The sequence below is a fragment of the Prunus avium genome, chromosome 1 (genome assembly GCF_965620075.1).
Source record: "Prunus avium chromosome 1, drPruAviu1.hap1.1, whole genome shotgun sequence".
Classification (NCBI taxonomy): Eukaryota; Viridiplantae; Streptophyta; class Magnoliopsida; order Rosales; family Rosaceae; genus Prunus; species Prunus avium.
The window spans coordinates 44,445,585-44,459,804 of NC_142284.1; the positions used below are offsets into that span (position 1 = coordinate 44,445,585).

The 14,220-nt window shown below is 38.8% G+C and overlaps 2 pseudogenes across 1 annotated transcript; one reads left to right on the forward strand and one right to left on the reverse strand.

The window, feature by feature from the left end:
- Positions 1-9,908: 9,908 nt before the first annotated feature.
- LOC110751473 (MLP-like protein 43) lies at positions 9,909-10,744 on the reverse strand (annotated as a pseudogene). Its single transcript, XR_015832875.1, has 2 exons — positions 10,456-10,744; positions 9,909-10,316 (listed from the first exon to the last, which is right to left on the reverse strand). The product of XR_015832875.1 is annotated as an MLP-like protein 43 (transcript).
- Positions 10,745-11,731: 987 nt separating this feature from the next.
- LOC110751452 (inositol diphosphatase DSP3 pseudogene) lies at positions 11,732-12,627 on the forward strand (annotated as a pseudogene).
- Positions 12,628-14,220: the final 1,593 nt, after the last annotated feature.

The following is a 14,220-nucleotide window of genomic DNA, read 5'->3' on the forward strand; positions in this document are numbered from 1 at the left end:
AGTCCAACAAAAAAGGACAATTGCCCAACAAGCAAGAGAACTGGGTTTAAGTCCCAGCTTACACAACCCATTGGTGCTTGTTGCTTTGAAGCATGGAATTGGACTTGTATTGATTTTTCCTTTTCATTTTTAGTTTTTTATTATATTTCGTAATCCTTTAATTCCGTTTCAAGTTTTCTATGTTTGTTTTAGCAATTTATTATAGCTCAATAATAAATGGAGAGAGATGGCAACCTCAATCATAAGAATGGGAAGTGTGGAGCAATGGGAGAAGTCGCGACCTCCAAGTGCATCCATGCTCGACCTAATCGCTTCAAGGGGGAGCATTTCAATCCTTTCTCTTCTTTGAATTCTGTTTATTTCCGTAGTTGTTTTTGCCTTTTGGTCCGCGTTAAGTTCTTTGTTTTTCTATGCTGAATCCAACCATATAAAGAATGTTGTGGGGGTCTTTTTCTGCTGGAAGGCTTAGCTGGGCCGGATGGTCGCTAGTCTTGAGTGAAGCCTTCAAGTCCCCGTTTCTGAGTTAGCGAGAACTAGGCCCAAAGCATCCCGAAGGGAAGGCAAGCCCTAGGGGTACTCTGTTATTCTTACAACAGCTCCATATTTGACTGGCTTTTGATGCTAATACGTGGAATAGATGGACGGCAGCTCTAAACGGTGTACACTGCTGCTGGATGGTGTACGGCTTCTCTGGAAAGAGTTGAGGATGATGCGCTAGTGTTGCACAGAGATAGGTTTGGCATGGGAGTTTCCTCTGATGAGTTAAGATAATGAGCTTGGCATGAGAGGCTTGTGGTGTGGGAGCTAAGAATCCATAAGTTTAGCAGGAGAGAGTATTTTGCTTGAGGAACGAATGATTATGGCAGTGTATTGTGGAATGATTGGATGGTGTTCAATGCTTAAGGTGATATTATGGAAGAAAATGAGAATGGGGAGGTTAATGCCTGGGTTTTGTGTGTTTATCTAGAGCACGACAGTGCATGGTCTGCTGGGTTGTTTACTGTGGCTAGAGCACGGCAGCAAAAGAAAGGTTACGGCAGCAAAATGAAGGTTACGGCAGCAAACATGGTTTGCTAGAGTACGGCAGCAAAATGGAAGCATGGTTTGGTAGAGTACGGCAGCGAAAGAAAGGTTACGGCAGCAAAATGAAGGTTACGGCAGCAAACATGGTTTGCTAGAGTACGGCAGCAAAATGGAAGCATGGTTTGCTAGAGTACGGCAGCAAAATGGAGGTTTGCTAGAATACGGCAGCAAAATGGAAGCATGGTTTGCTAGAGCACGGCAGCAAAAGAAAGGTTACGGCAGCAAAATGAAGGTTACGGCAGCAAAATGAAGGTTACGGCAGCAAACATGGTTTGCTAGAGTACGGCAGCAAAATGGAAGTTTGCTAGAATACGGCAGCAAAATGGAAGCATGGTTTGCTAGAGTACGGCAGCAAAAGAAAGGTTACGGCAGCAAAATGAAGGTTACGGCAGCAAACATGGTTTGCTAGAGTACGGCAGCAAAATGGAAGTTTGCTAGAATACGGCAGCAAAATGGAAGCATGGTTTGCTAGAGTACGGCAACAAAAGAAAGGTTACGGCAGCAAAATGAAGGTTGTTTCTGGGTTAAACCTTGGAGTATTTTGGAGTGAGCCCGCAGCAAGAGTATGGTAGCAAGAATGGTTGTTGTTTCTGGGTTTAGAATGGCTAGAGCTTGGGCGTTTTGGGTGTTCCCCCGGTTGTCTCCTCCGGGCCCCCCCGCCATGGATGCCCCTTCTGGCTGTGTCTCCTCTCCCTCTTATAGGCCTTGGGAGTTCACTTCTCTATGCACGCATGCTACTCCGACATCGAGGTGGTCGCGCATGCTACTCCGGCATCGAGGTGGTCGCGCATGCTACTCCGGCTATGCACCCTTGTCTCCCAGTTGAGATGACAAGGCTTCTTTATTCTATGTAGGTGCCGGGTGGTTGGTTTTTGGGAGAAAAGATAAGGTTTAGGTGTCGTATGGTTGGTTTAGGGTCGTATGGGAAAGGTGCTGCACATATGGGTAGGTGTTGGGGGAAGCGACCGGTCACAAGGGATGAGCGACCGGTCGTTTTGAAGCAGATTAGAAGAAGCTGGAAATCGAGACCAGCGACCGGTCGTAAGGTGCAAGCGACCGGTCGCCGCAGCTGTGTTGTTTTGGATTTTCGATTCTGTGCAAAAGCGACCGGTCGCCCAGTTCTGGCGACCGGTCGCACAGAACGTGCTGGTGCTGGGCTTTTCTTTCTCTCTGCTTACCCATTTAGTGGGCTCAAGAAAATGGGCTTGGATTTTGGGGCTCCCAAGCAGCCCAAAACCTGCATTCTCTTGAACCTTTAATGGGCCTCATGGATCCTTGTAACCATCCACACCACAACCCGCTCAGCAAGCCCCAGAGCATGTATGTGGCTTGGGCCCACTTAAGCTTGTTGTGTAATTTGACACTAAACAGGGGGTTGCTTGGCATCGCGTGTTATTGCATGCTTATGCTTGGGCTATGTTGTATTGCAGTGGCTTTGGGCTTTGCTGTATTGCAGTGGCTTGGGCTTGTGAAACCTTGTAATTCTTACAAGTTTGCATGTAAAAAGTGGTAAACTCGTACCACCACCCCCACGTGTCAAATTGTAGCCTTGCTTGGCATGTCATGGCATGCTGCTTTTATAACCTGATAATGCATTGGGCTTTAAAATATGCATGGGCTTTTCTTGAGATTTTTTTGGGCCTTAACAAACGTAAAATTTGAACTTACGGTTGGAAAGTTATAGCCTAAAAACTGAACAGAGGTCGAAGCTGAAAAACATAGAAACGAATCTGTCCAAATGGTGATAAATAGGTGATAGAAAGTGCTGTTTGTTTTTTTTCTTTGGTTTCTTGGTTTGTTTCTTTTAGTACAACAATTTATTGAGTTTGTTTGAGTTTGTTTAGAGTACTTAGTTCATTTTCGTTTATGGTTTGTTGTTTCATTTATCTTAATTTGTTTTTGTTTCTTTTTCTTACGAGAATATCTTTAAAAAATTTATTATAAAAAAAAAATTATTTTTCATATGAGCTAACTTTTGGTAACTCCAGTAAGCACTTCCGTCAATACAGTGTCTAGGAGTTCTTTAGGCGACACCTTCGGTGTCTAAGAAGTTTGGGTTTTAAGCGGGACCATTGTGACCCCTCCAACCTTCCCGGATCCCCTGGCTGTGTTTTCTGAGGCCCTTAACTGGTCATCCGTGAGTTGCTTGTATATTCGTGTGTTTTTAAATTAAGTTTTATTTATTTATTTATTTTCTTTGTTTTCTTTTCTGTATAGTCTTTGTTTTTGTTTTGTTAAGTTAGTTTATTTATTTATTTACGTTGTATGGTTAGTTAGTTTATTTCTGAGTGTTAAAACACATTTTTATTTCAAACGCTGCATTAAAAACAAAACAAAAACAAAACAAAAAAAACAAAAAAAAAACAAAAAACTTCTTCTTCTTCTTCTTCTTCTTCATCTTCATCATCATCATGGCTTGCCTCTATTTTCTCTTACTTGCAGAATCTGCAGCAGCTCGACATGGTCCTCATTTTTCCTCTGCAGTGCTTCCACGTGCTGATTGGCACAGTAGAGCCGCTTCTGCAAGTCCGCCACCATAGCCTTCAAGGAAGCTATTTCCTCGCTCATCGCGGCACACTCCCTTGTCCTCGCCAGTAATCGCATGCCCAAATTGGTAGCGGAGACCGCGTGGAGCACAGTTAAATTGTGGGACTCCTCTACTGCTGCCTTATCAGATCTTTGTGCCACATGCAGATGATCTGTCGGAGTGAGCTTGCTGCTAATCATGCCTCCTAGCAACACTGCTCTGTTCGACAGTGCCTCAGAAAAGTTCGGTATTGCCTCAGCAAAGTTTGAGGCCGTGCCGTGATGATATGAAGAGTTTGGAAAGACAGTGTTTGGAGGAGCCCTTGTCTGGGCATTCGGTGGTGCAAGTGAGAGCTCAAGGTTGAGATCATCAAGGTGAGTGCATGATGATGCCATTTGTTTTGCTTCTGAATTTTTTGATGTTTTTCCTTGAGTTTGCAGGAAGAAATGCCGGGTATCATCCGCTTGCAGAGGTGTGGTTTAAATAGACATATGCTGATGAGAGAGAGCCAACACCATTTCGGATTTCCCGGGCATGCTCGACCTAATCGCTTCAAGGGGGAGCACCTTTACTTTCACTTTACTTTTCTTTTTTCCGTGTTTTCTGGTGTTTTATGTTTTTGCCCGTTACTATCGTTTTCTAGAGCTTTGTGTTTTTGCTTTTTCCTTTCGGCTGTCATCTTTATTTTATTTTAGTTAGGGAACTGTGCTTTCTTTTCCGTTTGTCGTCTTTATTTGATTTAAGTTTGGGAAGTGTGCTTTCTTTTCCGTTTTCTTTTTTTTTCTTCTGCAACTTTACTATTTTATTTTCAAAACAAAATAACGAAAATACAAAAACAACAAAATAAAATAAAAACAACAATAATGCAGTAGGAAATCATTTCTTCTCGGTGCTTGGTGTCTCGACCATTGGAGCTTTGAGTTTGGCCCTCTGGCTGTCCTCTTCCGGGGTTTCACGCACAGCTTCTTGGGGCTCATCACTTGAGCTCCCAAAGATCGCAATCTTAGCTTGAGCGTAACTACTCTCGCGATCTGCTTGTTTGCGTTTACCCGGTCGGTCTAGGTCATCCAGCTGTTTTCGCATGTCGCGAGAGTACAACTCTACCATTTTTGATAGGTTTTTATTCTCGTCCCGCAATACTTCTAGCTGGTGTCGATTCACCTCCACTATCCTTGACCTCTCCCTTTTCAAGCTTTTTATAGCAGTCTGACACTCTTCAACCATACTTCGCTCCGCCGCCAACTGACCCTTTAGCACCTCTACCTCATGGGACTTCGCAAGTAGGCGATGACCCAAACTTGCGACTGTTGCCGTACTCTGCACGCTCAGTGCCAGGGCATCGCTCACGACCCGGTTGTCATCCCTTGTCCCCAGAACACGTATATCTTTAGGAGTCACTAAATTTCTAGCCACTCCAATGGCAACATCGTTGTCCAGGAGTATTGAGTCAGTTACTGTCACAGGCCCCCGTGCGGAAGCAAAGTAGGGCATCCATACTGGTGCCGCTGCTTGGCCTCGTGTCTGAGTCGGTGGAGCTAGGTTGAGATCCAATGAAAATGGGTAGTTAGAGGCCATTTGATTTCTCACTCTCTTTTCTTCTTTCTTTCTTTTCTCTTTTGTGTGTTTCTGAGTTTGCGTTTTTTTTCACCCTTTCTTATAGACTTAGTCTTTGACAAACCCTAGCCATTGCAGCATCTGAGCATTTTCTGAATCTCCAGCATTCCTTGAGTCCCACAACCTTCTCGCCTTCCAACCATACCCAACTCATTTATCACGACGTGTCTTTTCTGAACGAACGCGTTCAGTAAAGTCTTCGCGCCTTTCCATGAGCCCGTAATTTTTGCTTGTGGAGTCTGCGGCGCCTCTATGTGTCGACACGTGTCTCACCCTGTCTGTTGGTCCCTTACACTGAACCGAGACATCATGACCCATGTTAAAATCCCGCTTTTTGTGTTGCTATTCACGGTTCGATAGTTTGTTTTTACAAAACTAAATAATAATAAAAAGCCGGAAATGAAAACAAATTGTGGGTCGGGTTTCACTTTAGTTTGGGTTTCAAAGTGGGTTAAATTCACCGTGGTTTGTGTTTCGAAATTGTGGGCTTTGGGCTTCAAAATTTTTTTGGGTTTCGGAATTGTGTGATTAGGGTTTACTGTTTCATTTTTTTTGTTTGTTTGTTTGTTTGTGTTGTAATTTTTATTTTATAATTATTTTGTTTTTGTTTTCTTTTGTGATTTTGTGATTTTTTTTTTATTTGCTTTAATACCTTTCATTTGTTGTTATGACATTGTTTGTGGCTAATTTTTAAACATTGAGGACAATGCTCATTTCTAGGTTTGGGGGTATTGGAGTTTAGCAAGTAAACTTGGTTTTTCTTAAAAAAAAAAAATTTTAAAATTTTAAATTTCTTTCTTGTTTTGAATCTTGTTTTGTTTAGTCACTTTCCGAACACATTTGATGAGATTGTGATAAATGTTGCATGACTTAAATAAAAAATTGAATTTTATTTATTATTTATTTTTATTGTAAAAAATAATAATTAATTAATTAATTAATTTGGCATCGTTCTAGCATGACATGTTCGAAACCTTCTTTGCACTTGCCATTTGTTTCATAATTTTCCAATTAAAGGATTTGCATGATCTAAAGAATTGTATCAAGCATAAATTAGACTTATATAACCATATAATGTGAGCTTTTGAGCCTTGTGCTTCATTTCATGAGTGTTATACACATACTCTTATTTTCTTGTCATCAAAGTTGTTGTTTGATCTCATTATTCATTGATTTGGTTGAACACTTAAAAGTCATTCATTCTTATGCAATTTGACTTCATGACATTTTAAGAAGTGATATTAAGGCCTTCTTTGGATCGTTTGTGCCTTTCAAGCTAACCTTATGCATGCTTAAGCATGATTTTCCATTGTTTACCATTTTGAGCCTACATGTAAACCTTTTCTTTCATTTTACCAATTATATTTCCTCGCCTTAGCCCGAAAAACAAATATTTACCTTTCTAAGGAATTCATGAGCTCTAATTCGGATGTGTTTTTCATGCTAAGTTTGGGAAGGGATATTACATAAAGAGAAAAAAAAAAAAAAATTCACTCAATTGGTGAAAGAAAAGAAAAGAAAAGAGAAAAATTGTGATTAAGTGGTGGTTGAATGAAATTTCATTTTTGGGTTTCATTTTTGGGCCTTCTAAATAAATTGGTGTTTGTTCAATTCAAGGAAAGGAGTATGAATAATTGTAAATGAAGGTATAAGGAGTTTTGATCGTGTAAAAGAAAAAATCTAATCGTGATGATTCGAAGTCTTGCAAACAATTGTTTTATGCTCTTATATTTTGAGTTTCTTGGACTTTGTTTTATCCATACCCTTCATTTCTTACTCACCTTACACCCTTGGCCCCATTACAACCTATGCTAAAGACCTAAATTGATCTTAAATGTCATGTGGTTGAATTGCATTTATTTTTCTACTTTTAAGTGTTTGGCATCCTTCTTGAGATCATATTAATGCAAGTTCTTCATCTTTCTATTGTGAGTTAAGTCCCTTATGGTTTAACTCTAATCTCATGTTTATAACTGAGTGTTGCATTCTAGCCCTCTTCCGAGTGATTCATTTGTGAGAGGACAATTTTGGTGAGATTTGAAGTTGAATTTGTGCTTTGTATGATTTTTGAAATTATGTGAAAACTAAGATTGGGGAATTTGTTGCATTTGGCTATCACACTACCACACTTTGAGCATATTATGTTTTGAACTTTGCCGCTTTGTGAATAATGTCCAAAATTGAGCTTTTATTGTGAAAAACTTTTGAGTCATGTGCATGAGTCATTTCTCTTCAGAAAATGTTCGGAAAGATTGTTTTGAGTTCTTTTTATTTTTTTAATTATTTTTCTTTTTGTTTTATTTTTTTTTGTTTTTGTTAATGTATTTATGTTTGTTTTTGTTTTTGGTTTTGCTTAAGGACTAACAAATCTAATAAGTTTTCTAACCATTTTGTTTTGTAGAGTTAGAAAAACGTTTGTGGGTATCGTATCTGTTAAACCCTCAAGAGACACAACTCCTCCTACTAGGGATGCCTAGAGGTTTAAAGGCTTGTTGCATTCGCTCAATGCAATCGAGTTACCTACGAAAGTGGTCTAGTTAACTTCTTGTTTTGTTTTTAACTTTGTTTTGTGTTGTTTTGCTCGAGGACTAGCAAAATCTAGGTTTGGGGGTATTTGATCGGTTCATAATTGTATATCATTTTGTACCCTTCTAGCTTATGATTTGGTTATGTTTTTGAGTTAAACTTGTGCTTTTAATCCTTTTTGTGTTTATCTTTCAGTTCATTGAGCTTTAGGTAATAATGATGGCTTTAGAGAGCATAATTCATGCAATTCAAGCATGTTAAGGCCTAATTTGGATGAATGGATGAAGAGCTTAAAGACAAACTCATTTTGGCTACAGCCCCCTGCCAGTCCAGTTCCGTAGGTCATATTGCAAACTTTGTTTCAACAACCTACATAGCTCGAATGAGGCCACATTCTTCATGAAAGTTGTTCCAATTGGTGTGTACTATAACATATCCAAAATTCAGCCCCATTGGATAAATCTGGAGTCCGTTACCTAGCAAACACAGAACCATGCTCAGGATGGATTTTTGTCAGCGAGCAAAACGAGTTAGCAATTTGTTTTGGCCTTAACTTCCTCCTCCGAGCTTGGATTGGGCCAATACTTGTATGGCTGGAAAGAAGACATTCTGAACTTCAATTTCGAGTGCTTAAAGTCCTAATTTGATTAAGAGAAGCCCAAGTTGTAAGCCCTTGAAGTTGCTGGTCATGCTGACCTCAGCATGTGCTGGTTGGATGCTTGGTCATGGTGAGCTAGGTATGAGCTATCATTTCTGGTTGAAAGCTTGGTCATGGTGACATGAAGATGAGCTAGGGCTGCTGGTGGGATCTATTGGTGAAGTGCATCAACCAATTCAAGATTTTCTAATACAAGTGCATCACCCAATTTAGATTTTCTAATACAAGTGCATCAACCATTTCAGATTTTATAAAACAAGTGTTGTATGCATTAGCCATATTGAATTCAGATTTTCACTTCCCCTAGGCCTATAAATAGGGAAGTTCTCTAAGCTTGTAAACACACCCCAAGGGGGGGGAGCTCTCAAACACTTCTCTAGAGCTCCCTTCCCTTCTCTCCCTCAAATTCTCTTAGTTTTGCTTTCTAGTTCTCAATTCTAGCTTTCTTTAATGTTTTCTTAGTTGTAATTTATTTTTCTTGTAATGTACATTCTTTCTTAAGTATTCAAGTTTAATTAGTTTCCAAGTTTCAATTATGGTTTTTGTTCTTATTCATTATGCTTATAAGTTAATATGCTAGTTTGAATGATTGATCACCATTTAGGCTTGCATGTTAGCTATCTTGGTTTGAATTAAGAGTATACACCATGCTTTAATTCGAATTGAACTATGAATAGGAAGAGTATGTATGGACATTCGACAACAGGGATTAGATACATGCTTGGTTGTTTAAAATGTTCTTCTATGCTTAATGGGTTCCTAATGCTTAATTTTAGGTTAGACAACAAATGATCAAATTAAGGAATTAGGAACACAAGGTTATGACCACACACCATGGCTTAATCATACTTTAGCTAGAATCAATCCATTAATCTAAATTGAACTTGGGAACTTATTTGCTTGAGGTATTTCCTTTTTCTTGTTTTATTTATTTTCTTTTTTTATTTCTGTTTTGTGTAGGAGAAATGAATTGAATCATTCAATCACCAATCCTCGTGGAATCGACCTCGCACTTACATATGCTATACTACCAACGGTTCGTGCACTTGCGAGTATCACAAGTTGAGGATGCAGCTTAATCCATTTTGATGGAGCTAAATCTACACAACAGGTTCCGAGGAATTCGGAGCGGGTCCTATCATTGTGTGGGGAGGAGTTTAAAAATTATGGGCAGGCTTCTTGGAAGTGGTAGAGGACTAAATGTCAATTGTCTCAGGATGTACAAAATCTTTAGTGACGTTTAGGTATATTATTTGGAAAGCTTAAATCCTTTATTTACAATTTCTTTTTGCTTTAAATCCTTGCAAGTGAATCATACAGTGTCAACTGTCTGAGTGGTCGTTGAGAAATTAAATATTATAAGAAACAATTGAACACACTCCAATTGGGAAGTTGATCAAGATTTCTCAGCTTGAATTTTCTTTCATTTTGCATTTGCTGCTAATGATCAAGATTTCACAGTTGTAACAACACACGTGTACACAAACATATTATACAAAACAGAGAAGGAAAAAAACACATGCAAGCATGATTAACTTGAACTTGAACTTTTTATTATTGCATACGGAGACGGTAAATAAATACCACACTAGATAACCCTTCGTGGTCAATTGGATTATGCTTGGTTAAGGAAATTATCAGTCTCTTTGACGAGAATAACTGCCAACTGGAGCTGGAGATGTGGGTCTGGAACACTGTCGTTCAGCTTTTCATATTGAAGCACCAAATGCACCATGCTGCCTTCATCAGCAATATTGTCAATGTCGCCTGATTTTGGACTAACTTGAAGAGTAATCTTGAAGCTCTTGTAACGATCCAGAGGGTTTCCTTCAAGGACTGTAAAAGTCACCGAATGAGTTTCGTCGTCTATGGCTTCAGTTAACTCCTTGGAAAAGGTAGGTTTCCCATCTGTGTATTTGGCAAAAGCAATAATTAGTTCATCCAAAAAGCATACATGTTGCTCATCATTTGACAACATGGTTTAATCCATATGCATATTTGTGACATGACATGGTGGTCAAACAATCTTTGGAGCAAGCTTAATTACCTTCTATATAATTCCACAAGAAGACACAACCCACTTTACCCCATTCACCTTCAAGTAATTTATGACTCGGAACTTTGTCAGGACTGATATTTCATATTTCATATGGCGTTTGTGCGAAGAATTCGTGGAACCTATCGGCATGAGACTTGATTTCAACATTCGTCTCCAACTTACCAGACTTGGCCATTCTTCCCACACAAAATAAAAATAAAAAACCAGTTTATTAACTGAAATAACAATGATAATAGTAATAATATAGCTAAGACATATAGGATTTGAGGAAACCAGTTTGGCCCTTGTACCTATATATAGGCAACATGCCTCTTGATAAGATGAGAACATCGCATCCATCCTCTCATCAGCTCTAGGTTAAAATTAATTGTACTTATTCCACTAAAAAAACACATTAATCAGGTATCATATTGCTGTCATCATATTAATTGTTCTCAAGATTCCTTGTAAAGCATCTGCTACAATCCCTTGCTCCTTGTTTTTTGAGTTTGTTGGTTTCTCTGTTTGTATTGTATGCCCTAATCTATTAGGTACAGGTAGTTCACTTTTGTTTGGTTTAGGATGGGCATCTTATTTTTGTGATGCTCATCCTAATATAAGATATACTTTGTTGTTTGTTTATTTATATTATTTTGACTTTTTCAAAAATGCCCTGCTACACCCAGTGGCGGATCCACCATGGGGTCAATGGGGTCAGACGACCCCATGACAGATCTGGATTTTAGTGGTAGGGACTGGCTTTTGCCCTTGGCAGCCATGGAAATGACCCCATGGAGAAGAAGAAGCTTTGGTGGGCAGCCAGGGTTCTTTTGGTTTATTTTTTTGTAAAAACTGCTTGGCAAAACGATGTCGTTTTGGCAAAGGCAATTTTTTTTAAATGACTTAGCCAAAACGACGTCGTTTTGGGTTAAGACTTGAGGAATAAAAATATAAAAAAGGGGGCTACAGCTTCTTAATAGCACAGACCCTAAAATAGATCTCCAAAATCCCATTTCTCCTCAACAACAACCCTATCCCCAATCTCCCCAAGACCTCCACCAACCACCATCTCAATATTTTTTTCATCTTAAAAAATTATTGAGTAGTTTACGCTATGACCCCATGAGTGGCAATTCCTGCATCCGCCACTGGCTACACCTACTAATAAATTACATATTGATTAACCTTTCTTCCTCCTTCGGCTTGGGAAAAACTCGTTATCCAAATCCACTTCATTTTTTACCGTATCTCCGTTTTTACAACAAACACGAATTTTGAAATTTAAAAGTTTAAAGTTAAAAAATAAAAATAAAACAAATTCCAAGAGCTCCTTCCTCTACTAGAAGCATAATAAAACAGTACGACAACGTTCGAGTTCTAGGAATTCTAATCAGTTAGGGATTTAGTTAGTTCGTTTAGAAACTAAATTTGCTCATTGTTGGATTCGGTTAGATAGTTAGTTCGCATATAAATACATTTAAACTGTGCAATCACTCCGTCAAATCAAGCAAATAATATCGCTTACTTGCAATTTAAGAAAGAAACCGCAGCGAAACAGATGATGATCCAGGACGACAACGACGTTTTGGAGCCGCCGATCAATTTCTCGATGGTGGACGAGGGCATTTTCAGATCAGGCTTCCCTCAGCCGCCCAATTTCCCATTCCTCAAAACCCTTCAACTCCGATCAATCATATATCTGTGCCCCGAGCCCTACCCGGAGGAGAATCTGGAGTTTCTTCGGTCTCAAAACATCCAGCTGTTCCAATTCGGAATCGAGGGGAAGAAGGAGGCTTCTTCTTCGGCTGCGTCGTCGATCCCCAAGCAGACGATCTTGGAGGCTCTGAAGGTGTTGATCGACGTGAGGAACCATCCAGTGTTGATCCACTGCAAACGTGGCAAGCATCGGACGGGTTGTCTCGTGGGTGTGCTGAGGAAATTTCAGAATTGGTGCTTGGCTTCGGTGTTTGAGGAGTACCAGAGATTCGCGGGGGCGAAGTCTAGGACAACCGATTTGAGATTTATTGAGACGTTTGACATGGTGGGGCAGCGGGATTGCCTGTACGGCATCATCCACCATTACTATCGACTAGCCTACTACGCTTCCAAGAAGAGGAGCTTGATATTGTACACACAAGCACAACAAGACATGCAAACCCATCAACATTATAAACCCTAAACCCTAACCCTCCGTTTGAATGAGGGAAAATAACTCGGAATTTAGCTAAAAGTTGGAAATTTAAGAGGAGAAATTGACTATTCTCTTGTTTGGCAACTTAAGCACGAAATTTATTAAATGACTGATGAGCACATAATTATTACATGTAATATCCCTTAAATGATATTTGTTAGTATCTTATTTGTTTAATTTTGGACTAATTGCTTTGATACATGGGTATGTCACATGTGAGGTGTTGTTGTTACAAGGATGGCTTATTCAACTTGGACAATAAACATGTCATGGGCATTCACGTGGGTTGGCAACAAGATGATGAAAGGCTACCTTTTGGAGGTTTGCACATGCCAAAGGAATGCAAAGAGAGAGATGGTTGGACACCAAAGGAAAAGAATAGCAAAGGAAAATTAGGTATTGCCCAGCCAACCAAAAGGAAATATAAAGAATGAGAAAGTGAGAAATAAAAGGAAAGAGATAAGGAAATGGAATCATGATAGCAATAAACAATGGAAGTGGAGCATCAATTGAAGAATTAAAGAAGAAAGATGCGGGAATGGCATGATGGGATAACAATTTATTCAAGACATATTGCAAGGTTGCAACATGAGCTTCTCCTATAAATAGAGAGATCCTCCACAGCATTCAACACACACCAAGCTCCACAACTCTTGAGCTTTCTCTCCTTCCTCCAATTCTTCTAGTTCTAAATTTCTGTTTTAGTTTTATTTTATGGGGAACTAACTCCCTAGCTAAGGCTAAGGGGAAAGCTTTTAATATGAGTATGTAATTTTTATTAGTTTGATCCAAACTTAAGCTTTAATGTGATTTTGTAGTTTTTGTTCAAATGGAATTTGTAGTTTTCTTTTTTTATTAATTGATGAATGTTTGATTATCTATTTCATGGGTTCAATCATGTTTTTCCCATTGTGTAGTAAAAAACTTTCATGCTTTTAAAAGAAAAGAGAATTACTTAGATTAATAGAATTTTGATGAAGATTATTTTTTGATAGTTTGTTGCCAATGGTACAAGTTATGCTTAGAATACTTCTAAAGAAATTTAAAAAGAGCTTTAATTATTTTGAACAACTACAATGGAAATTATTTTGTGGATCAAATTAATAAGAGTTGCATGCTTATGTTAAAAGTGGAACCCCAATGCCTTAGTGTTTTAATCAATTAAATTTTCTTTAAATCAAATCTTGCATAAATCTACCTCTCAATCACACTTGTTCTTTTTCATCTCTGTTATTTTCTTTACACTGCTCTCTATGGATACGACACTCGGACTTCCGAGCTACACTACTATACGATACCTTCCCTTGGGTTTTGCAAAGTGGTACGAACAATGACGTGTAGAAAAAAATGTGAAAATTGAGGGCATCAAATTCCCGAGTTTAATTTCTACCAAAATAGACGTTATTTCACAATTTCTATAGTGATATTTACAAAATTCGACATACATAAATCCAAACACTCAATTGAAATTATGGAAATCTAAATTTCGTCATTTTAGAATTCCGTATAACTTTCAATTCCTTCATCTAAACGGATACTAAACCTTGTTGTAACTTTTAACAAAAGCATTAATTCCCAAATCT